This window comes from Brienomyrus brachyistius, chromosome 5 (genome assembly GCF_023856365.1).
Source record: "Brienomyrus brachyistius isolate T26 chromosome 5, BBRACH_0.4, whole genome shotgun sequence".
NCBI classification, from domain to species: domain Eukaryota; kingdom Metazoa; phylum Chordata; class Actinopteri; order Osteoglossiformes; family Mormyridae; genus Brienomyrus; species Brienomyrus brachyistius.
Window position 1 is genome coordinate 36,727,994 of NC_064537.1, and position 23,158 is coordinate 36,751,151.

A 23,158-nucleotide genomic window follows, 5' to 3' on the forward strand; every position below is an offset into this window, starting at 1 on the left:
ATGTAGCAATAATTTGAAGGCCAAATTATCGTTATAAAAGAGCTGTTTTGAGTTAAAAATTTGATTTACAAGCTGTGTCATTGGGTGCTTTTTATTTAGTGACACCTTTGTAATACCATAAAAAAACCAGACATTTGAGTTTAATATCCTTTGTGGCCCAATGACTACAAATGCAATTAATACCAAAATGGCAAGAAAAGAACGGAATGAGTCAGTCAAAAAAATGACACTTAAGAAAAAGAAAATATCTGTGCAAAAAATATGTGCAGATGTTAAACATTGCTTGTCATTAGATTTTTGTTATGAAATCAATAAATGTGCAACATTTTTACAGAATTATGCAAGCATCCCAAATTTCTGTGAGCATTGTATACACACACACACATGCATGCCTGCTCTTCCCATACATGCATATTTACACACACACACACACACAGGCGCACACACATCTGCTCCTCTCGCACATATGTACACACACATACATGCATATACAAGCTGCTTCTCTCACACATATGCATGCCTGCTCTTCCCATACATACATATTTACACACACACACACTCAGGGCTGCTCCTCCCACACATATGTATTTACACATACACACACACGTATGCCACTTTCACACATACGTATTCACACACAGGCACACACATGCCTGCCCCTCCCCACATATGCATACCTGCTTCCCACAAAATACACACACACATACACGCCTGCTCCACCATACATATGTATCTACATACACACAAGCACATACACTTGCTCCTCCCACACATATGCATGCCTGCTCCTCCCACAAATACATATACACACACACACACACACGTTTGCTCCTCTCACACATATATATGTATACACACACACACACACACACATACTGACTCACTGGCCACTTTATTAGGTAGACCCATTGAAGCAGTACAATGCATAAAATCATGCAGGTATAGGTCAGAAGCTTCAGTTAATATTCACATCAAACATCAGAATGGAGAGGAAAGGTGATGTAAGCGACTTTGAATGTGACATGTTTGTTGGTGCCAGAGGGACTGGTACAAGTATTTCAGAAACTGCTGATCTACGCGTACTCGGATTTTCACACACAACCATCTCTAGGGTTTACAGAGAATGGGCCAAAAAAGAAAAAAAAATCCAGTGAGATACAGTTATCTGGGTGAAAATGCCTTGTTGATGGCAGAGTTCAAAGAATAATGGCCAGACTGGTTAAAGCTGCTTGAAAGGCAACAGTGAGTCAAATAACCACTCATTACAACCAAGGTATGCAGAAGAGCATCTCTGAACACACTACACATGGAACCTTGATGGAGATGGGCTACAGCAGCAGAAGACCACACAGGGTACCAGTCCTGTCAGCTAAGAAAAGGAAACTGAGGCGACAGTGGACATGGGCTCATCAAAAAAAGGGAAAGGAAGACTGGAAAAACGTTACCTGGTCAAATGAGTCCTGACCATTTCTGCTGCCATATTCCAATAGTATGGTCAGCGTTTTGCGTAAACAACATGGAAGTATGGATCCATCCTACCTTTCATAAACAATTCAGACTGGTGGTGGTGGTGTAATGGTGGGGGGGATATCTTCTTGGCACACTTTGGGCCTCTTAGTATCAATTGAGCATCATTTAAATGCCACAGTCTACCTGAGTATTGTTGCTGATCATATCCATCCTATTATGACCACAGTGTAACCAGCATTAAACGGCTACTTCCAGTAGGATAACGTGCAATGTCACAAAACTCATATAATCTCAGACTGGTTTATTGAAAAAGACAATGTGTTCACTATACTCAAATGGCCTCCACAGTCACCAGATTTCAATCCAATAGAGCGGCTATGGGATGCAGTGGAAAGGGAGATTCACATCATGAAGGTGCAGCTGACGAATCTACAGCCACTGCCTGATGCTGTCATGTCAGAATGACCCAGAGTCTCTGAGGAATGTTTCAAGCATCTTGTTGAATCTATGCCATGAAGAATTAAGGCAGTTCTGAAAGGGTTCTACCCAGGACTAGCAAGGTGTATGTAATAAAGTGGCTTGAAAGTGTGTGTGAATGTTTGTATTACATTGTGGTGACCAAATGTTCCCCACAATGTAATAAATACCTGTTATTTTTATGTTGCACGGACCATTTTTCAGGTCCCCACAACGATCTGTGAACACTATCAAAAAGCTAAAAATTCCAAAAGTCTTGTTTGGTTACTTATGGGTAAGGTGGGTAGGAGTTAAGGTCGTAATGTTGCAATTAGAGTTTTCCCCATAGAAATGAATGTGAAATCCCCACAAATAAAATATTACACACCCGTGTGTGTCTGTATATATACTTATCATTAAGATAACAGGCGTGGCTTCGGCCGTGCGCCGTGTAATTTAATGTGTCTAGTCTCGTATTAACGTTGTAAATGTAAAGTGTTGTGCCCGTGTAATGTCTCCTGTGGAGTGCGTGTGTTGTCGATACCGTAGTATGACTGAAGTGTAAATTGTGAACTTCTCTTGTCTGTACCGCTGCTGTTTATCTTTTGCTGTGCACTGCTATTAAACACGGAACTTTCCTTCCGTTTTTAAAATAGTTGTCTCCTCCTTATTATTATAAACACGACCCACCACACAAATCCCGTTACAATATGTCACAGTGTCGTACTTACAGTGGATTATATATTAATAGAACGTTATGTCATTCTAAAATGAATGGGCTACAATCAGGGAGTCGGGGGCGTGGCGATGGGAACGTCCTCGTCTGTAACCCGGATGTGAACCGAGCACCGTGAGAAAAGCCGATCCGGGAGAAGCGCTTAAACACAAACGGTGAGTTTAAATAACCCAAAACCAAAAAGCAGGAGGATACGCAGTGTTGCGCATTGAGAGGCTTTTTTAAGACATAGAGACTGAATTTGCAGAGAATCCTCTAAGTTTACACGGAACGTGTAAGATACTTTTTTTCGGTTTTGCGTGAGCTGAAATCCTCTGTTGTGATACAGTTTAGCATAGCTTGCTAGGTAACAGCAGACGGGCTCACAAACATCGCTGGGCTTGGACACTGTCTCCTTCTTTCGGGGGTTATTTCAGTATATGTATTTCTGGGGGTAGCCGGATAGGCACGCTTCGCAGAAAGGCCCTAACCACTTGACGGAGTTGTTCTTGTTGAGGTGCTGACTGACTAACGCCACCTTGTTCCCCTGTAAGTTGCCCAGGAGTTGCTCCAGTGATGAATCCGATACTGAGACCGCAGGCTTAGGCATGTCTATGACCGCCTGCGTCCAGCATTCCACTTTATTTTGTTGTTCCCATAATGCTGAAAAGTTGGGGGTATAACGCCGTTTTTTGTGGTGGGTGATGAAGTTGAATGACATTGATATGCTTTTCTTGGTTCATGGTGTGTGTGTGTGTGTGTGTGTGTGTGTGTGTGTGTGTGTGTGTGTGTGTGTGTGTGTGTGTGTGTGTGTGAGAGTGAGTGAGTGAAAGTCATGCAGATGCTGCCACTAAGTTCAAGAGTTCAGCTTCCATGGAGTCTACACTGACCGTCACTTGGAGATTCTTTGTGAAGGGATAAGTTGGACTTGCAGAAAGCAGTTTAAGATGCAGTGTGTTTTCAGTGTAGGGTGATCAGTCCTGTCCTGGAGAAAATATTAATTCTATATTCCTAGGAAACTTCTGCAATATTCTTATTATAATTGCAAGGGAAATGACATTTATCACTGTGTGCATCCTTGAGGAAAATATTCCACATGAAGTACTGAAGCAAATGCACAGATAAGTCAGTCAGTGTGTATGGAATGTGAGATTTATGGGAGGTTTGTCCTCTGAGCTTTTACCTTCAGTGTTGGCTTATCTCTGCACTTAAACAGGAGTAGTTATTATGAGTGGGTAGAATACTGATGTATGCTATAGTCTTGTTTCCAGGTAATTTGTAAGTGCAGAAATATCACATTATAAAATAGTCGTACTGGAAACAACTCCCCTTCCTCCCATGGAAATCTGTAAAAAATGCGACCTTGGGTTTCATGGCAGTGTGAAGCATCAGGAAAGATACACAAAGGGCTGCTGTCTTGCGGGCCTCCACCTGGTGTATTAGTGTGTCTTGAAGGCCGTATCCCCCTGCCGAGTGACGCACGGCCGGCTTGGTTACCTAATCATTACACCTCCTGTTTGACTTGGCTTGTGCTCATGTCGTCGCACAGAGAGAAAATCCCTTCCGCTGTAGCAGCCAGATGTTATGCGGCTCTAGTTTAGCTCCTCTTCAAAGCACACTGAGCTTTGCTGTATTTTGGATGTTGTGAAAAGCTTTGTTTTGTATTCTGTTAACCAAGTGCATGTATTCTGGGTCATAAATGGGGACATTTTAGGTTAATGAATAATCAGTAGTATTCAATGCAGGGCTTATTTTAGAATGATTTTCAAGCAAAAAATATATTTTTTTAAATACTCAGTCTTTATAGTAATTGGTTTCTTCTCTATCTGGATGTCAATCACTATGAGTAAGCTAGCTACCCAAATGCTAATTGTTTCACTTTTGTTTCAGCTAGCATGGAGGATTTCTCATATGGTGTTATGATAATACTAGCAAACTGGTTTTCTTCAGATCAGTTGTTGTTGAATGTGTAGCTCAACAAACCCATAGTGTTTTTTCAGCGCCTGATTTAAGAATTAAAGGAGGATGTGCTGCCTGTAACATTCATGTAGTATGTAGGGCTTGTTATTCAAAGTACCTCACTATGCAGAACAGATAATGGTTTGAAATGTAGCAGTAGCAGAATTGTTAACACTTAAATCAATTCTGAAATAATGTTACTATTAAACTTTTAAAAATGAGACACTACATGCTCACTGACATCACTTAAAGCATACAGAACTTTTCTGTCAAAACATTTAATACTGGTTTTTCCAACAGAGCACTGCCACATGAACTTGGCATTTGTTTCAACAAATGATGGAAGAAAACCTTAACTTCCATTTCACCTAAAGAAGTGGGTCAGTAGTCGGACTCTTCACTGTAAGAGTCACACACACTACAGTTCCAGTGTGTGTTGCAAGGCTGGATTCAAAGTATTAGCAAAGTATTGTTTGGTAAGAATTCAGCTAAACTGGCAGTTGTTCTCACATTTGTTTCATTATTTGTAAGTATTGCACATTTTTCCAGTTAAACTCTTCATAAAATCAGCAAGCCTTGTGCCAGTAAGGCTCTAATGTTAAATGTCTTTGCAAAATGTGCGTAACCAGTTTCCACTTGTCGGAAATGGAGTGCTTATGGTGACCCTGGGGAAGTAGTAAGTTGCACTTGCTTAGCTTAGGGACTAAACTATCTGCTGTTTAACCTTGTACAGATTTCGGATAATTGTATCTATGATGAAACTGTGGGTTAGGGAGGATAGACCAGGACTCCAAAGTGCTATAAGGTCGCATCTCATTGCAGGTAAAAGAGACCATCGCATTGGATATTTTATTTGTATGTTCGGACTTGGGGTTTAATCCACAAACTTTTTGCAGGTTAGTAGCCCTGGCAGAGATGGGTCAGTGTGTGTCAAGGCCTGTTTAAATTTCTCCGGATGATACCCGGACAGGCATTTGGGGAAGGTCATATGGCCAAAATGTCATATCACAATATTTTTGGTTAGAATCATTCTTTTGCTTACAAACCAACAAAATTTGAATTTATGTAGCAGGGCTACATGATTTAGCAAAATGTTCAGGCATTGCAATGTGATTTCTTTTTTGCAATAAATATCACAGTATTTATAAAGCAAAAAATGAGTTGAACATATACTTAAAATAAATTATAGCAAATTATCTAGTGAAAGATTCCATCAAATTAGTTGATGGCGTTGCAACAAATGTCTCCCAACAAGTCACTTGCTTTTGCTTGGTATAGTCTCTATGGAATCCAAAATATTTCCGTACAGCGAAAGGCTAATGTCTTTTAACGCCATTTCTTGCTCACTTTTCTTCACACATTTTTGTTAAATTTCACACTGTCTGTGAGTGAGTCCAACAGCAGGGATGAAAATGATTATGAATGGCTCAGTGTGTGCATGCTGGGCTCATGCATAAGGAATGGCGGCACATTTAACACTGATTTTAATTTCTTAAACGTATACTAGATAATACTGAAAAGTAATCATTTAAATCATCGTTTTTTTTTCCTTTCTCCCCCCTTCCTATGACTGAGTAAAAATGTTTTGGCGAATCTTACTGTGAGGACCCCAGTCCCCCACTCTATAAATTTTATCACCAAGATTTCAAACTACTGGAGCTCTATTGCAAAATAATGTTGCTTTTTGGACGGTTTTGAAAGTTAGATGCTTCTCAAGTGTAATCTCAACACAGCTGACCATAGCAATGTCCATACTAATATCATGCATCGCTTAGCCGAGTGTGTAATAATGTTAACTGACCATTTAGCCACTTAACCAGAAGTTCTGTTAGTTCCCAAAACACTGTTTGTAGCTTTACAATAAACTTAATTTCTAAAGTATGTGAAATATTGTACAAATAATTGAAACAGACTCATGGCTAAAGTGCTTTGAATTTTTATATTTTCTACTGAAGTTTCAGAAATTGAGTACAAATGAACATTTATCACCTTTGTCTCACTTTACAGCAAATGAAAACAATAATAGGTAAAATTGGTGATGCTGCCACATGTTTTACTGGTAAGTTCTCAAGTTACTGTAGATTGGTCCTTATTGGACTTTACAAACCCAAACAATTTCCACAAAATCGAAGTACTTTTTTTTTTTTTCCTCCCTGGAATCAGTTTTTCTTCATGAGCTATTCAGCGGCGTAGTTGACCACTCTACAGGCCATGTCTTCTTTACATCATGACACAAGTGCAGTACAAAAGATCAATTTATTTTTTAGTGCAAGTTGTTACTAATTTGAGATCCATAGAGAGAGAAAATTAAAAAAGAAGTGAGATACTGACAGCGCTGAAATGTTATGCAAGCTGAAATTGCTTTGTTTCACCTTGATCTGTTTTAGTTGTAGCCTCCGAACACGCATGCATGGTGTGATCGACGCTTGCGGGTTTCTTCTGTTTTACTAATAGTGTTAAGTAATGCACTTATAACAGGGTGTTCACTGGAAACTCAGCCTAGCCACACCAGTCAACCAGTCGACAGCACGCAATGTTGTAATGTGCTGTTTGCATAACGTGTGTGTTTTCTTTGGTTATAAGCGTCTGCTACATAAAAGTAAATGTAGTGCGATCCTGTATATTGATGTCAGTCACAATTTCCACGATTTATCCACTACTCTCTTTCCTGCACTTCTGCATATCTTTCCAGCTGGAATGTTGAAGTCGGTGCTTGGGGTCAACCAGTCAGCAAAGTTTATCGCTAAGCCGCTCCTAGTGGTTGCTGGTTTAATGAAAAAAACCTGACCCAGAACAGGGACTAAAAATATGTCTAGGATCTACAATCAGGCCTAGTTCATGCGGTGTGAATGTGAAAGAAGTTTGTGGTTCCTGAAAAATGTTTCTGTAGTTGGAGAGGGCCTATTCACCTATAAGACTGAAAATTGGCAAAACCCTTCATATAGCTTTGCTCCAGAAGTTTAGAATGGAGAACTTTCCAGATTGTGTCCATCCATGTTTATTTCATTGTTGCACTGATCCATTATTCTGAGGTTTGGATCAGTGACAATACCAATTAGCTGGATATGGTATCGGGCATATGTGACCGATCCACGTCCGATACCTACTTATTTAATTTTTGGCAGTCTGTAAAAAGTCACCTCCTATATCTTGTTAAAATGATTTTTGCAATCAATTGCATGACAGCGCTTTCCCATTTTAGATGTGTGTTCTTGTGACATTCAAGCTGAATGCTAATGCTGCCACTCCGTTTTTTGCCACTCAGTGGGTGTGAGCACAGTAGCTTTTACCTGCTGTGACGTCATGTGCATACCCTTTGCAGTACGAGGAGCTTAAGAACATCAGATAAAAGGGTGACGATTTGGAACAACTAGTAGCACAGCAATTTGCAGTCTTTGAAAGAAGAATGTTTTGAGAGGTGGAAGTAGCATTTAGTGGAAAATCACACTAAACAAACTGCATGCAATTGTGCAAGGCAATGTGAGTAATATGAGAAGCAGTGGATGATTTGAGAGTCGCTAGCTTGGGCAGCTTTGCGCACTCGCTACAGCTTACAATACATGAGGGGCTGCTATTGCAATGAAGTGTAAGTGATGCTGCTGCCAATGGGAGAAACATTGTGGGGCATTTTAAGCATCCGCCACTTGCATATCCTCTCTTGGAAGACATTCAAATTGAACTGCAAATGCCTCAAAAATGCTTAAAAACGATGTACAAACATGGAACAGTATGTTCCATGTATGATTCTAGTAGCCTAATATTTTTTTGCATACATTTATTTGTATTTACAAGTTTTAAAAATATTAACGTATAAATATTTAATACAGTCATGGCCAAAAATATTGGCATCCCTGCATTTATGTCAGAAAATGCACCACTTCTCCCAGAAAATTGTTGCAATTACAAATGCTTTGGTATTCATATGTTTATTTCTTTTGTTGGCACTGGAAGAACGTAAAAAACAGAGGGAAAAAAAATCAAATCTGAGACATTCCACACAAAACGTCAAGAATGGCCTGGACATTATTATTGGTGCCCTCAATGTAATACTTGGTAGCACAGTGATAACTAATTTTAATCCCTTTCTTTAACTATCAGTGAGTCTTTTACATCTTTCTTCTGGAATTTTGGACCACTATTCCTTTGCCAGCTGCTTCAGGTCTCCAATTTGAAGAGTTTCTTCTCCAAACTGCTGTTTTTACATCTCTCCACAAGTGCTCTATGGGATTTAGATTTGGACTCATTGCTGGCCACTTTAGAACTCTCCAGTGCTTTGACTTGTACAATTTCTGGGTGCTTTTTGACGTATGCTTTGGGTCATTGTCCTGCTGTAAGACCCATAACCTCCGGCTGAGATCCCGCTTTTTGACACTGGGCCCTACTTTGCGCCACAGAATTCTTCGCTAGTCTTCAGATTTCATAATACCATGCAAACAGTCCAGACTACCAGTGCCTGAAGCAGCAAAGCAACCCCAAAGCATCAGTAAACCTCCCCCATGTTTGACTGTAGGGGCCGTGTTCTTTTCTTTGAAGGATTCTTTTTGTTTTCGGTAAACAGTAGAATGATCTGCTTTACAAAAAAGCTCTATTTTTATCTCATATGTCCAGAGGACCCATTCTCCCAGAAGGATTGTGGCTTCCACAGGTAAGTTTTAGCAAACTCCAGTCTGGCTTTTTTTATATTTCTGTGTCAGCAGTGGGGGGGGGGGGGTTCCTGGTCTCCTGCCATAGCGTCCTTTTTCATTCAGATGGTGACGGACAGTGCGAGCTGACATTGTTGTACCCTGTGCCTGCAGGCCAGCTTGAATTTGTTTGGAAGGTGATCGAGTATCTTTATCCACCATTCTAACTTCTTCGCTGTAGCATTTCATTAATCTTTCTCTTTCATCCTCGTCCAGAGAGATTAACTACAGTGCCATGGGCTGTACACTTCTTTACAATGTTGCTCACAGTGGACACAGGAACGTTAAGGTCTCTGGAGATGGACTTGTAGCCTTGGAATTGTCCATGCTTTTTTATAATTTTGGTTCTCAAATCCTCAGACAATTCTTTGCTCTTCTTTCTTTTCTCCATGCTCAGTGTGGTGCACACAGACAGTCAAACAAGATTGAGTCAACATTTCTCCATTTTAGCTGGATGCAAATGGGAATTTCCATATTACCCTCACCTGTTAATTGCTACAGGTTAGTTAAATTACAAATTAAAGGAGCATCACACACTTGAAATACAATTATTTCTTGTGTGGAATGTCTCAGATTTGATTTTTCTTTTCCTGTACTTTTTGTGTTCTTCCAGTGCCAACAAAAGAAATAAACATGACAATACCAAAGCATTTGTAATTGCAACAATTTTCTTGGAGACGTGGTGTGTTTTCTGACAAATGCAGGGGTGTCAATTTTTTTGGGCATTTTTGGAATGCATTTTTGCATATTCATTCATTTTATTAATATATTAAAGTAAAAAGAGCTTGTGCATCGGTATTAGCCCTTGTATAACGGAATTGGATTGTAACTGGAAAAATGTGGATCGGTCCATCCCTAGCTGTTAATAGCAGTAGTTGGTACTATTTTTTTGATTTTCTGCATCAGCCCTGCTTTTTGGTTAGGGACTTTGACAGTGGAGGAAGCATACTAATGAAAGAGTAATTTGATTGTTCTTGCAGTAATCAAGTACCAAATGATGTGACCCACTTAAACAGCCACTCTAAAGGCTCTGAATTCCATAGCCTACCTTTCTACATGTGTTATTGAGGGGGGGGGTGAGGAGTTGTACTAATGGTGGTGTGCCCTGGATGAGTGAGCTTACTTCTTTATATCATATGGTATTGGGTTGAGAGTTTGTACTTAACCTGTTTTTGGTTCATAAAATGTAAAACATAAAAGACACTGTTTTGCATGATGTATGCATTTTTTTTTGGGGGGGTTGCTGTTTTTTAGTGATGCTTAACTTAACTAATATTGAGATATTTTGCTTCTTTTAACCCTTGATATCTTCTGCTATTTGAAGGTATCTCCTTAACCTTGTTTGCTACTGCTAATTGCTGGCCAGTGAAGTTGGTGATATGTTCCCAGCCCAGCAATACTTTTTTGTAAAGGCCCTTCTTTGTGTTTAAAGGGTTTTGCATATTAATGGGCCATTGTGGAAAATCATGAAGAGTTTAAGCCACTGATAATACGTCACAATACGTATTTCTACTGTTGATGCAGATGAATAGCAGAAAAGACATTTAAAAAAATGTATCACTTTAAAAATTGAACTGAATCATGTATTTTTCCAGTCATTTCTCTGGTAGTAACTCATAGCCGGTATAATTTTCCTGACAGTGCTGGTAGAGACCTCCCTCTGTGGCGGTTGGCGAAGTGCTTAGTAAAACGACTCGCTACTTATGGGTCGTTAAGACTGAGGAGCACGTGGGGCCCTAGTGTGCTTTCTCCGGTGCGTGCGTATCTTGGCTTTCGCAGAGCCTTGTGCATCATTAGCTTCGCTGGGATGCAGAAATGAAGAACCCATCCTCAGCTACTGACTACCTGCTGTGGACAAGCTGCAGGAGAGGGTTAAATCGGTCCTGGGATTGTCTGTCTGAGTCTGACCGCCAGTGCCCACCAACAGGTTTCCATTGCTGGATGGGCTGGAGGATGAGAGAGAGAGTGGTAGAGGCAAGAGGATAGTGGTGGCAAAATCAATAGTTCATACCTTTTCTAAAATTGAGTTTTTAGAAAAGGAGGAATTCTATAAGCAAGGCAGAATATGAAATTGCTCTGAGAGGTCTAATGCGAGCAGCAGTATCGATTTTAGCTGTTGTACCAATTATAGTTTTAAGTTTTGTCCCTGGCTTACCACAGTCCTTAAAGATCTATAACACATTGAGACAAAGGCTGGAAGACATTTGACGCTGTCCTCCAAGCCGCGTACCTGGCCACTACTGGCTTTCCCATTCCTCTCAGTAAGAAATTGCTAGGTGCAATGCCTGTACAGACTCTGCTGTAATTTGCTGCAGAAATGGATTTTGCAATGGGCCATTTCTGTAATCCCATCTCTGCAATTTTGCAACAATCTATGGCTCTTGGGAGTCCAGAAGAGTTTCAAAAGCCTCTGTGTGCTTCTTTGTGTGTGAGCGTGTGTGTGTGTGCATGCACGCGCGTTCTGGTTGTGTTCCTGGGATAACAATCTGATTAAAGATAAGTTGCAGTATTAACAAATACCTTTCAGTGAAAGGTAGTGTTACATTTGTATTAATGTGAGTTGTTGGCGTTCACGGTCGGTCTGGCTGAATTGAGGCAGGTTGAACTTGACGTGCATTTTGGCACTGCAGATCCTGCCATTTGCTTTGCTGCTGAGAAGATGGGCGGTCATTAGAGAAATTACAGCCCTCTGGAGCTGTTGTTCTGCGCTGTGTGTGAGGAAGTGCCCTTTCCTTATGAAGTACTCTGTTCCCCCTGGGTGTCAGCCGGGTCCACTTAACAAGCAGGCATCTCCCTATCTCACAAGTGCTCCCCGAATTCAGAGTCCCTGTGTCCCTGGCTTTGCTGTGTGCTTATTCTTTGAAACAAGACTCATAAAGATTCTGATGCATGTGTTTTAAACTGATTCCAACTTTCTGGAGAAAAGTTTTTACTGTTTTAGTAGGCTGTGTGGTTGTTGGTGGCCTGTGGTCAAGCACAGTTTTCTAGACTGGTGTTTCCCACTGTGCCCTAATCTCTTAATGTGTAATTGGAGGATGAAGTTTTTACCATTTTTGATTAAATGTCTTGTCTGTCTTGATGTGTTTTTTTACCCAGTTACTCTTTTGCTTCTTTGAACCTGTGATATGTTCTGCTGTTTGACAGTAGCTCCTTGACTTTAATTTTCTACTGTTAATTGTTGACCAGCTAAACTTGGTAACTTGACAGCTAAACCCAGTCTAACTACTCTTTTTATTTTTCCTTTCATTCCAGGGAGGGGGGACGCACAGTCTTTAGTTAACCTTCTATGTTTTACTTTATGGGTAACATTCAGAAAGTGAAGGCAGCAGAGCCAACATTACTCGTGCTCAGAGTGATTCTGGTCACGTACTGTAAAGCTAACATTTTTAATAATTTAATTTATCAATGTGTTTGGGCTATAGCTTCTATCTTTCTGCAAATATTTGTATTGGGGCTGAATAAGCTAGTGTCATTACCTGTAGCTATTATGAGCCAGCTGGCTGTTGCATCTGACAGATGTGTAATGTATAAACATGTTCATTTTGGAACTTAGTCATTGGCTACTTATCTTCCTTGGTGTTTGTGAATTATTGCAAACTTGCTATCCATAGCTGGCCATCATACAGTTAATGAAATAATATTTTTAAGTAAATGCTAATTATGGCAAGTTCCTATGTGATAGGAAACGAAAATGCATTTTGAGATTTTTTTTTTTTTAAGGATAACATAAGCTGCCTCACTAAGTGTTGATCATGACAGAACGGTCACTCGGTGGGAGGATTGCTTATATTGGTGCAGAATTTACTGGAAATTGTATGGAATGGCCATTGACTGTAAAGCATGTGCCAGTGTAAAAGAGTCTGCTTGATGTAGGTTCTTAGAACAATAAATGTGGTAGCATCACTTGAAGCTGCATCAAATCATCACACTTTCGGACCTCATCGCTACGGATTTTAACGAAACCTGGCATGCTAATTTGGTCACGTGAGTAACTGATGAAACTGAAATTGGGCGTGTCTGAGATCAATATTGAGGGAGATTTAAGCAAACCAAGTTTTAATTTTTTTTTTGGGGGGGGAGGGGGGCTTTGACTTTGGCTATATTTACCTTAATGTAAGCTACACTGACGTGGTCCTCATATTGTTTTTAAGTTATCAATGCATGGTACAGGGTTATTACTTTTCATGATGACTGCTATTGCCAGAACTAGCTGTGGAAATATATTAAATATAGCCAGTCAAAGTTATAGCCCCCCCCCCACCCCAAAAAGCAAAAAAGTTAAAACTTTGCTTGCTTAAATCTCCCTCTCTATTTATCCTAGACTCAGTTTCATGAGTTACTGATGTGACCAAATCAGCATGCGAAGTTTCGCTAAAATCCGTGACGATGAGGTCCGAAAGTGTGATGATCTGACATGGAATGATCCGGCAGTCAAATATTACAAGATTCTATTTGATGGGAGAAATAGCAGGAGGGTGTATTTTTAAAGTTATCTTGGAAGCTCTGACCCAGGTGTGCACTGAGCTCACCATCATTAAAGCCCCCCACAGCCTGATAAAGTGGGCCCTGGTGAGCACACCCTGCTGTTCTTCCTCTTCAACTTTCCTCATTTTTCTCAGCCTTAGTATGGGCGTCGCTCGTGGCTCAGAATGTCCTGCTACCCCCATACAGACTGACATCGAGGTCGGTGTCATACATCTTGAAATTTCCTTGTCCAGTTGCCGTTGTCATTCTTGCGCTTGTTTGTTCTGTCCTCCTAATGTCTATAGATTTGTTGGAAAAAGCATTACAAATGAGATACTGGTTTCTTATGGTTTGAAAGAGAGAACTTTTTCATAATTCTAGCTTTAATTATTACTTAGAAATATTAGAGCATAACTATATATATTTTTATAAACAGTTGATGGTTCTTTTAGGTTACACACCTTCCTATTTAATTCTGGTCAGAAGTTTTAATTGCAGTATAGTGCATAAAGAACAAGCTTCAGCGGAATTTTTAATGACCTTTAACCCTATAAGTCCTGGCAAATTGCCTTTGAAGCCTTAGTCAAAAGGGTAACAACATGTTCGTCGGACAACATGGGACAGTGAGCCTTTCTACATTTGTTTAAGAATAAAGCTGAAGCTTATCCTTCTGAGCCGATAAGGTGCTGAATTATTCACTGTGTATGAAGTGATATATGACAGAAAATGCTACCCAGTCCTCTACTGGAGAGCTTGGCTAAACTTGCGATATTCTTTTATATATTTACCCAGCAGGCTTGTGCTGAAATTCCAATGGGCATCGTACAAGACGTGATAACGACAAATGGTTGGAACGCTTCAGAATCTAGGGACTTGAACGCAGAGTCTCTATATTTAGCACTACAAGCTCTTCTACAGTTGTGCAATATTTTGAGCATGAGACCTTTTTAAAATGTGACATGTTCTTCTGTTTCCCCCCTGGCATATAACCTAAATGTTCCCTGGGGGCCCATGTTGCAGGGGTCAACAAAAATCGTAGCTGTGTGAGTGTTGCTCTTTAGTAAGCCTGTGGTGGGGGCTGTGAGTGTAGCAGTGATTCTTGTTTTAACTCTATCGTTACCTGTGATTTGGTGGTGTCGGTGCTCAGATGACCTGCACAACGTTGGCTCTAAGATGGCCGCTTTGCTTTCTCTGCAGCAGGACGAATTTTACCGCTTGCTGTTACCTCTACGCAACTAACTTTCTCACACACATTTATTATATAAAGACACAGATCTGCGAGCGTATACCCCTGGTTCCCTGTGTGGTAATGAGCCAGATGAATATTCATAAGGCAGGACACCAGGCCGACCTGTGTTGGACTAATATGAGTAATGTGAGTAATGGCCCCAATGCCAGGGTCATTCCGGGGAGGACATTGAAGCATATTATACTTTGGATGGAGTTGCATCCTTCCTTCCACCTTTTCATTAATCAAGAAAAACATATGGAGAAACGTATCAGGAACCGATTTCAAATAAAATATCAATTTAAATTCTTATCGTGTGGGATCAGGTTTGCTAGTCCTGGTAGGCCAGTTACCTGTTCCTCTTGAATATTGGCTATACCCCAATTTTCTTAGTTTAATATTTCTTGAGGTTTTATTAAAATATTCTTCACTTTGCCCCAAATTGCTGCCCACTCAGACTGAATAATGTTCTTATTAGTCATTCTCCCTCTCTAAGCTTTATTCTTGAAGCTTAGGCAGAGCCTTGGTGTCAGCGTAATTGGTTTTGTTCATCCTGCTGTTAAATGTGAGCTGCAGCCGTGAGCCACTGAGGGCAATGCGCTCGTCTACAGCCATATCATCGTAAAAGCAGGGAGCAGTGGACCTGCCTGAGCTCCTCGTCCCTCGTTTCTTTCTCAGCCGGGTCGTCTGGTGGAGGTGGGTGTTGATGTAGCTGCTGTGACCAGATCGTGACCTTTGCTGTCAGAGGAGTGATGCTTTTCGGCTGCTCGTTCTGTGCTGCTGTCCTGTCACCCCCTTCCAATAAGGGGGAGAGAGTGGGTGAAAACTCGCAGTTTAAAAAGATGTAGGTATGTGGGGAGTTAAGGCTGTGACGCACAACCCACACAAACCTCCACCCCTACCCCCAATGGATTGCAATACATTTTTCACTGATAAAACAATTTCTGAATCCTCTTGAGTGGAGTGCAGCCCAAACTCTTAAACCACTTTGGCACTTACACGCCCACAAAATAAAAGCACAGTGTTGCTTTGTGTCCCAGCTGCGGTGGGACTGTTTTGACTACTGCCATGCCTGACGTCTGCCCCGGGTGTGATTCACTCCCGTCAGACATTCCCACGCTCTGCACCAGCGAGTAGAGCATATACCGGCAATCTTCAAGCTGTGCGGGGTTGCCTGCAGTTGAGTTTGCTGTGTTAATATTTGAGGAGGAACACCACACCTCTGCATAAGGGGATTCAAAAGAGTGAAAGCAACTGGGAACTTTATCTGTATTGTGAGTGTGTGTGTGTCACCCCCCCCCCCCCCCCCCCCCCCCACACACACACACACACACGTGAGATTGGTTTAAGGTGATTGCCATCCATCTGTTTTTCATAACTGAGGGTGGAGTAAACCTGCCGCATTTCACAGGGAGCTCAGGGCAGGTGATGCCCTGGATGAGATGCCAGTCTGTCACAGAGCATGCATGCACACGCCACCGGTCCACCTAAGCTGAATGTTTTTCGATCATAGAAACACAGGGAGAACACTCACACAAAGCTGTGGGTGGGAGCCTACAGCTTACCCCTGCCAGTGTGAGGCCGCAGTGCCATCTTCTAAGCACACTGCCCAACCGCTAATTGAGAATTTGAGGAGTGCTGTTGCAGCTTATGGCTCCCACAGGAAGACGTTCGTGTCAAGTTCTGGCTCACCCGAGAAGCAAGCAGTAGTGTGTGGCTCAGTATGAGTTGATCAGTGTGAGAAGCTGGACTCGTGAGTCACTCGAGCAGTTCCCCAAAAATGTTCAGTTACTGTGATTTTAAAAGGTATTCCCATGTGTTTTTAAAATTTATTTTTTTAATTATCACAGTCGAGGGCATGCAGCGTGCTTGTAGCCTTTGAAGTGACACGTATGAATTCACATATAATACACTTAATGAAAATGCCTCCAGCACCTGCCTCTCTTCCTCTAGCTTTATTTGACTTCAAGGTCTTTTTGTCTTTAAAACTTTGAAACATTGTGCTTATGCTTTCTTTCATCCCTCCGCTTTTGCACTCCTCAGCTCCCAGTCTGCAGATGTCCGTTGTCATACCTCTGCCGCCCAGCGCGCCTGATAAATGGCCTCAAAAGCCTTTTATCTCTTGCAGTTGCCGCAATTTGTTTACAGCTGGCCCGCGGTGCACCTGGTGCTCTTGAGGGACGAGCCACCGTCAGGCTCTCCTGCGTGCGTGGGCTGCCTCGGGAACCTTTACTTTATCTGGCCATATCGGCAGCTCTGTGTTGGCATTCTGTTAGATTGCCCCTCTACACTTGGTCTGTCAGATGCTCTCGGGCTCATTTGTTAGGTTTACCGAGCCATCTTGCCCTCATATGTCTTTGTTCCCACATGCAGTGTCCCTCTGAAGAACCCCATCCACTCATCCTTGATCTGTCTTGCCCCCGGCCCAATCTGTTCCTAATAGAAGGTTTCATTTTGTCATTGGCTGCAGTTGTGCCCCTTTATTGGCGACACTGACCATATCGACCCTTCTGTGCACATGAGAACCTGGGTTTATATAATGAATCGCTACCTGGGGGGGAGACATCCCGTCGATCGCTGTCATTTTCTTTATATCCTAAGGTGCTATGGTCCTTTTCCAGTATTAACCTTTTGTTATTGTGCCTTTGCGACTTGAAATCGCACTTTTGTCATTGATTTAACTTGTTGTGACTGTTATACTTGACTCAGCCAGATCCTCTTAATTGGTTTTATGCTGTGTCCCCTCCACACCCCCCTCCTTAATGTTATCAATCCTGGGTTATTAGGTTAGCGTAAAAGGCCTGGAAGCTGCAGGCTGACCTTTTCTGCCGTGCAGAACCTGCTCTTTGAAGCCTCCGGCAGTCCTCTGTCAAGACGGCGGCTGACTTGTGAAAACGGCGTCCTGTACCTCACCACGAGATGCCTTTTGATCCCTTGTTGGTCTTCTCTTCATCTCTGTGTGAGTTGTGGGCTCCTGTTGGCCTCTTTGCACTACCACAGTTTTCCATTGAGGCTTTTGAGGCACCGGTGATGGCAAGCTGCTGCTATGTCCTATTGGACTGCTCAAGTGTTGTGGTCTGGGGATTTTCAGACAGATCATTCTCATCACTTCTATTTGGAGATGGATTGAGTTTCCCCTCCTGCAGGTCTACCATGGATGTCTCTCTCTCTCTATCCTACCTTTTTTTTCCCTGGCAGCCCGTGATCAATGTGGCTGAGGTGCCTCCATGGCGATGCTGACGTCTGCAGATCTGAATAATAGTACCGGCAGCATGGAGAGACAACACCCTTTATTAAAGCTGTGCTGTTCAACAAGGTCACTTGCAGCTCCTCTGTGTTTTTCCCAGGCAAATTGCTTTATTTCTCTCTGAACGATGCTTGTCTGAATAGGTACGAGTAAATGCCCCTTTCCTTGGGTGTGCTGTTTTTTTTTTTTTTTATAAATTTGTTTATGCCGTGTGTGTGGGGGGAGGGGGTTGGACTGTGCTCCGCTTGCACCGTGTGGCCTGTGGGTTTATGGAGGATTGGAATTAAGCTGTGGACAGCGATAATGTGGTGATGGAGGAAAGATGGGAAGGAGAGGAAAATTGAGGAGATGCACAGAGCAGGGACCCCGAAAGCTGCCTAGAAAACCCCAATGTGCTGCTTTCGTCGTAGCTGTCATTGGAAAGCATCCATCTCTTTATCTCCCCCTGCCCACTTCTCCTACTCATCATTGGTCCCCACACCGCAGCCCGCAATCCGTCCCCAGAAGAGTGATGATAATCAACCGTAGCCTTGGCATTTTCACTTTGGCAGAAGATGAGCAACGCTGCTCCCCCTGCGGATGATGCAGTGTTATCGCTTGGCAGATGGAGACTATAGCTGAAGGGGGGAGAGGAGATGTGGGGTTGCGATGGCGGCTGGGTTGGATTTTGGGTGGGGCGGGCTGTGTTGGGCGGGCTGTGTTGGGCGGGCTGTGTGGGGCGGGCTGTGTGGGGCTTTCAGAGAGCTTGGAGATGACTCTTCTTGGCAGCTTTTAGATGGATACTGTTGGGAAAGGCGGGTACGACGGCATGTTTGGCAGCATCAGTCAACGCACAAACTTTCATGCACACACACAGTTAAACACTTCCCAAGGATGGAAGAACTTGTGCATTATCCCAGCCACACTACTAGGCAGTTGCACCGTTTTGTTACGTGACCCAGTAGTTCTTGAGAATGGTCTCCTGACCACAGGCACTCCGGAGCTTCTTTAGGGATTGGGAATGGGATTTGACTAATTCATCCATGGTGGATACTGCAGGGTGCCAGCTGCACTGATTTTTGGGATTGGTTCCACCATCTGGAGCTAGCAAACAGCTCGAGATCTGTGCATGTGGTGAGAATGATGAGCCTGACATTTCAGGGAGCAGCTCCCTTTGGGCCACTGCAGAGCTGCCCATCCCTCCCGGCAGGGGTCCTCTGCAGCTAAGAAGGGTCCCCTACACTTAAGTAGGCCTTACGATTTGGCTCCTGAGAATGAATTAAGTTGTCAGCATTTCGGATTTAACGGACTCTGCGCAAAGTTTAACCTTCGAGTGCCAGAGTTCTCCCTCCCCATCTCGTTCACGTTGCTCTGTCTCACCCATCTTCCTCTTTACCCGCATCATCCCTTTGTCTCCCATAATAGAGACAGGCTGCGCTCATCACAGACTTAGTCGGGCGTTCAGAGGTTCGGGGTGGGTGGCTCAGGGTGCGCGCCTCGTACATGACAGCAACGCTCTAATTGTGACGGTTGTTCCGGCTTTGTGACTCTTTGTTAACTCCCTCAAGATTTAGTAGCTGACATGCTTCGGAGGAGATGCTGCGCTGTTAAGGTTCCTTTGACCATAGTTTCAGTGTTAGAATTTGTTGCCACACCTTCACTGCCGTCGGTTGGTGGTTTTTAATCTTTCAATCTTTTTTCCTGTCACCTTGCAGCTTTCATTGCATTCACCTCCACTTCTTTCCTGTGTCATTTGCTCTTTTTTTTCTTTCTTGTTTTCTGTTCCAGTTCCTGTTCTTTGTGTCTTAACCGAAGAACCTTATTCTTTGTCAGCCTCTGCTAATTGGTGGCTTAATGGTTAGGGAAGCGCACTTGTAATAGAAAGATTGCTGGTTTCAATCCCCGACCAGCAAGGTACCCGCCCCCAAGCACTGCTCCCCGGGTGCTGAATTAGCTGCCCCCTGCTATGTCACATTGTCACATGGGTTAAATGCAGAGGACACATTTCGTTGTTGTGCGCTGTGGTGTGTCAACAATGACAATCGATCTCTAAATTCTGCTTTGGCCTTGCTTTTGCCTGCTGCCTTTGCGGTTCCGTTTCCTCGTCACGCACCTCCATCCCATTCTGTAGCCGCCTGCCTTCCTTGCTGTGTGGGGATCCCTTGCCTCGGCTGCATTGCCTTCAGCAGCCGGGAGAGTTCCGGAAAGCGGGGAGCGATGGAGTGTCTGGCTGTCAGTAGGGAAGGGGGGGGTTAATGAGCTGCATGTGTAAGTGGGCACGAGGCCACAGGGTTTGACCCTGATTACCAGATGTCTCTGCGTTGGGCAGTGCTCATTTCCTGGCGTCAGACCCCATTACGACACGGCTGAGCCAGGCCTGTCCGCTGGTCCTGGTGTCAGGGCCGCGATAACGCCGGCTGTGTGTGGGCAGGCGTGGAGAGATGCACAGGGGGTCAGCCCTCAAGTGATAAAACATTATTTTTGTTATCAGCATCAGATTTACTCTCATTCCTCGTGGAGATCTGTTCTTTCAGCTCCCTAAGCTTGCTCAGCTGCCAGCATGGAGATCTCGCCGTGTGTCGATTTTTGATAAGCCGGGACCAGAGCGGAGACCAGTCGTAATCAGCACCGCAAAAGAGAACTTGGTGTAGAGCAAACTTTCGCCACCATTTCACTGTGTACTTGGGTTTCCATAACAGGAAGCTGTGTAAATAAGTACTGACCCTGGACTGGTTTGATCTCTGCTTCTTGCAGGCTTGAATTCATAAACAAATTGGTTTTGTGTCATCGAAGCCAGTTGTTGACCATTCAACTATCAAACAAGAGCTTCTTGTATGATAAATCTTTGCCTTAACCACAGTAGTGCAGTGCCTATTTTAATAATAATATGAATCTCTTTTCCAGCTCTTAGGCTTGAATGTAATCGTATCTTGTCTTGTTCTGTGTGCTTCGTGTGGCCTTTGGTTTGCAGCAGGTGTTAATATTGAATAATGTTTCTGTTTGCAGTAAGGGCGCTTAAAACCTTTAGTAAAATCTTTGGATGTAGCACATTTGCAAAGTTGGGTGGGTGGAATTTCAGCTTGTTATTCACTATGTGAAATACATGCATGCAAAGACCTGAGAATGAGTGTAATAAAAAAAGGCAAATCAGAGAAGTTAGGGCTATGCCAGTTTTTATTGGACTGTGTTTGTAACCCACAGATGACGATCCACAAATATGTACCATGATCCACAAATATGTATTTTATTTGTATTGTGTAAAATCTCATATCCCGATAGATGTATATCGCAGCTGCACCTTGTATTTATGGATTTTCTTTTTTTTGCAGATCATTTGCACTAGGTATTGGACAGAAATCTGCAAATAAAAAGGAGCAAAGTCATAAATGTAATGTGACCCACAGATATTCAAAACCCTTTTCATGTGTACAAATCACTCTGTATTTTTGTGGATATGATTTTACACAACACAAATAAAAATTTGTGGATAGTGATGTGATGTATTTATCAAGAGTAATGGGATTGCAAACCTATTGCAAGTGAACACAAAACACAAAAATTTTTCAAAAAATATTTTCCCACCCACACCTCATAGGGGCTCCACAGCAGCAGGAAATAGACAAAAATCCACAAAGCCACAGGAGGGGAGGTCCAGAAATCCACAAATAGGACATGATCCAAAATGGTGCATAAATGCTTTTCACGTGTACAAATCGCTCTTTTTGGGGATATGAGTTTAAACAACTCAAATAAAATGCATATTTGTGGATAGTTAAATATTTGTGGATCATGGTACATATTTGTGGATCGTAATCTGTGGGTTACAAACACAGTCCAATAAAAACGTCCATACAAGTGTCACATCCCATGTGGTGGCATGTAACCTTGCAAAACCGTCATCCAAATGATGAAAAAATGTTGCCATAAACAGTGTGTTTTGCGACACCACGAAATAAACAATAGAGAAACGATAGACATTTTTATTTCCTCATCTGATATATATCATCCTATCGCACAGCCCTAGCAGAAGTGATGCAGAGAAGTGGCGGGAGAGAATGACAAGGTGCAAGTGAATTTATAAAAAAGAAAGCGTGAGCTAGCGGTGCCCAAAATTCCACAAAATATTAGGGGAGGGCTGGATGTAAGGCTGGAAGGAAGGAGAGGAAGCCCTGTATCTACACAGCACCAGATTTAATTCCAGCTTTTTCGAGCAAGTGAATAAATAAGAAAAATGAATGGAAATGGCTTATTAATGGAGAATGGGTGGCAGGCAGTAGAAGTGAAATATTGGGAGATAATAGGCAGATTGAGGACTTTTTAATGAGCCTGTGTTTGTAAAGCAAAAACAGGAGAACATAAAGGCAGATGTAATCCTGCACTTCATTCTTTGTGTTTTTTCCCTCTGGCCAGTTGGCAAAAACCCCTTTTTTGTGCCACTGGTCTATGGAAATTTTCCCTTGGTGATAACACATGCTTTGTATACAAGGTAACAAGAGATTGCAAAAATAGCTAGAGTAGGAAAGTAAGCCAAAGAGAGGTGTGTGGTGAGAAAATGCAGAAGAGGATGATAGAGATGAGGTTGTGCAAATGACGGAAGCTGGAGTTAATACCACCATTTCTCTGGCGGCGATGCATCAGATGGCATTGTGGGTACATGCAGTACTATGAGTGGCACTGATTGGCTATTTCTGTATCTTAAGAGTCCTCTCTGCATAAGCTCAGTCGTGCGCTGTCATTGTTCTGCCTCAGCAGTTCACAGTGTTTTGGTAGTGCCAGGTATTTCATGTTGACTTTCATAAGCATGACTGCTCAGTGCTGCATATGCCCAGCTGGCCTTTAGCTGGCACTAGCAGCTAACTCGATGATTGAATGCTGGTAATGCTGTAACAAACTGACTACTGCAGCACAATATTTGAATGCCTTAATTTGTGCTGCGTTGTTTTAAAAAATGTGCTTCA

General features: G+C 42.5%; 1 protein-coding gene across 5 annotated transcripts in view; it reads left to right on the forward strand.

Moving 5' to 3' along the window:
* The first annotated feature begins 2,734 nt into the window (after nucleotides 1–2,734).
* Nucleotides 2,735–23,158, forward strand: part of LOC125741918 (speckle-type POZ protein) — a 77,567-nt gene continuing 57,143 nt past the window's right edge. For 2 of the 5 annotated variants that reach the window (XR_007397937.1, XM_049013438.1), the window contains exon 1: nucleotides 2,824–3,190. The gene's annotated coding sequence lies outside the window, so the exon portion shown is untranslated. The other 3 variants (XM_049013439.1, XM_049013441.1, XM_049013440.1) reach the window with 3 other exon arrangements.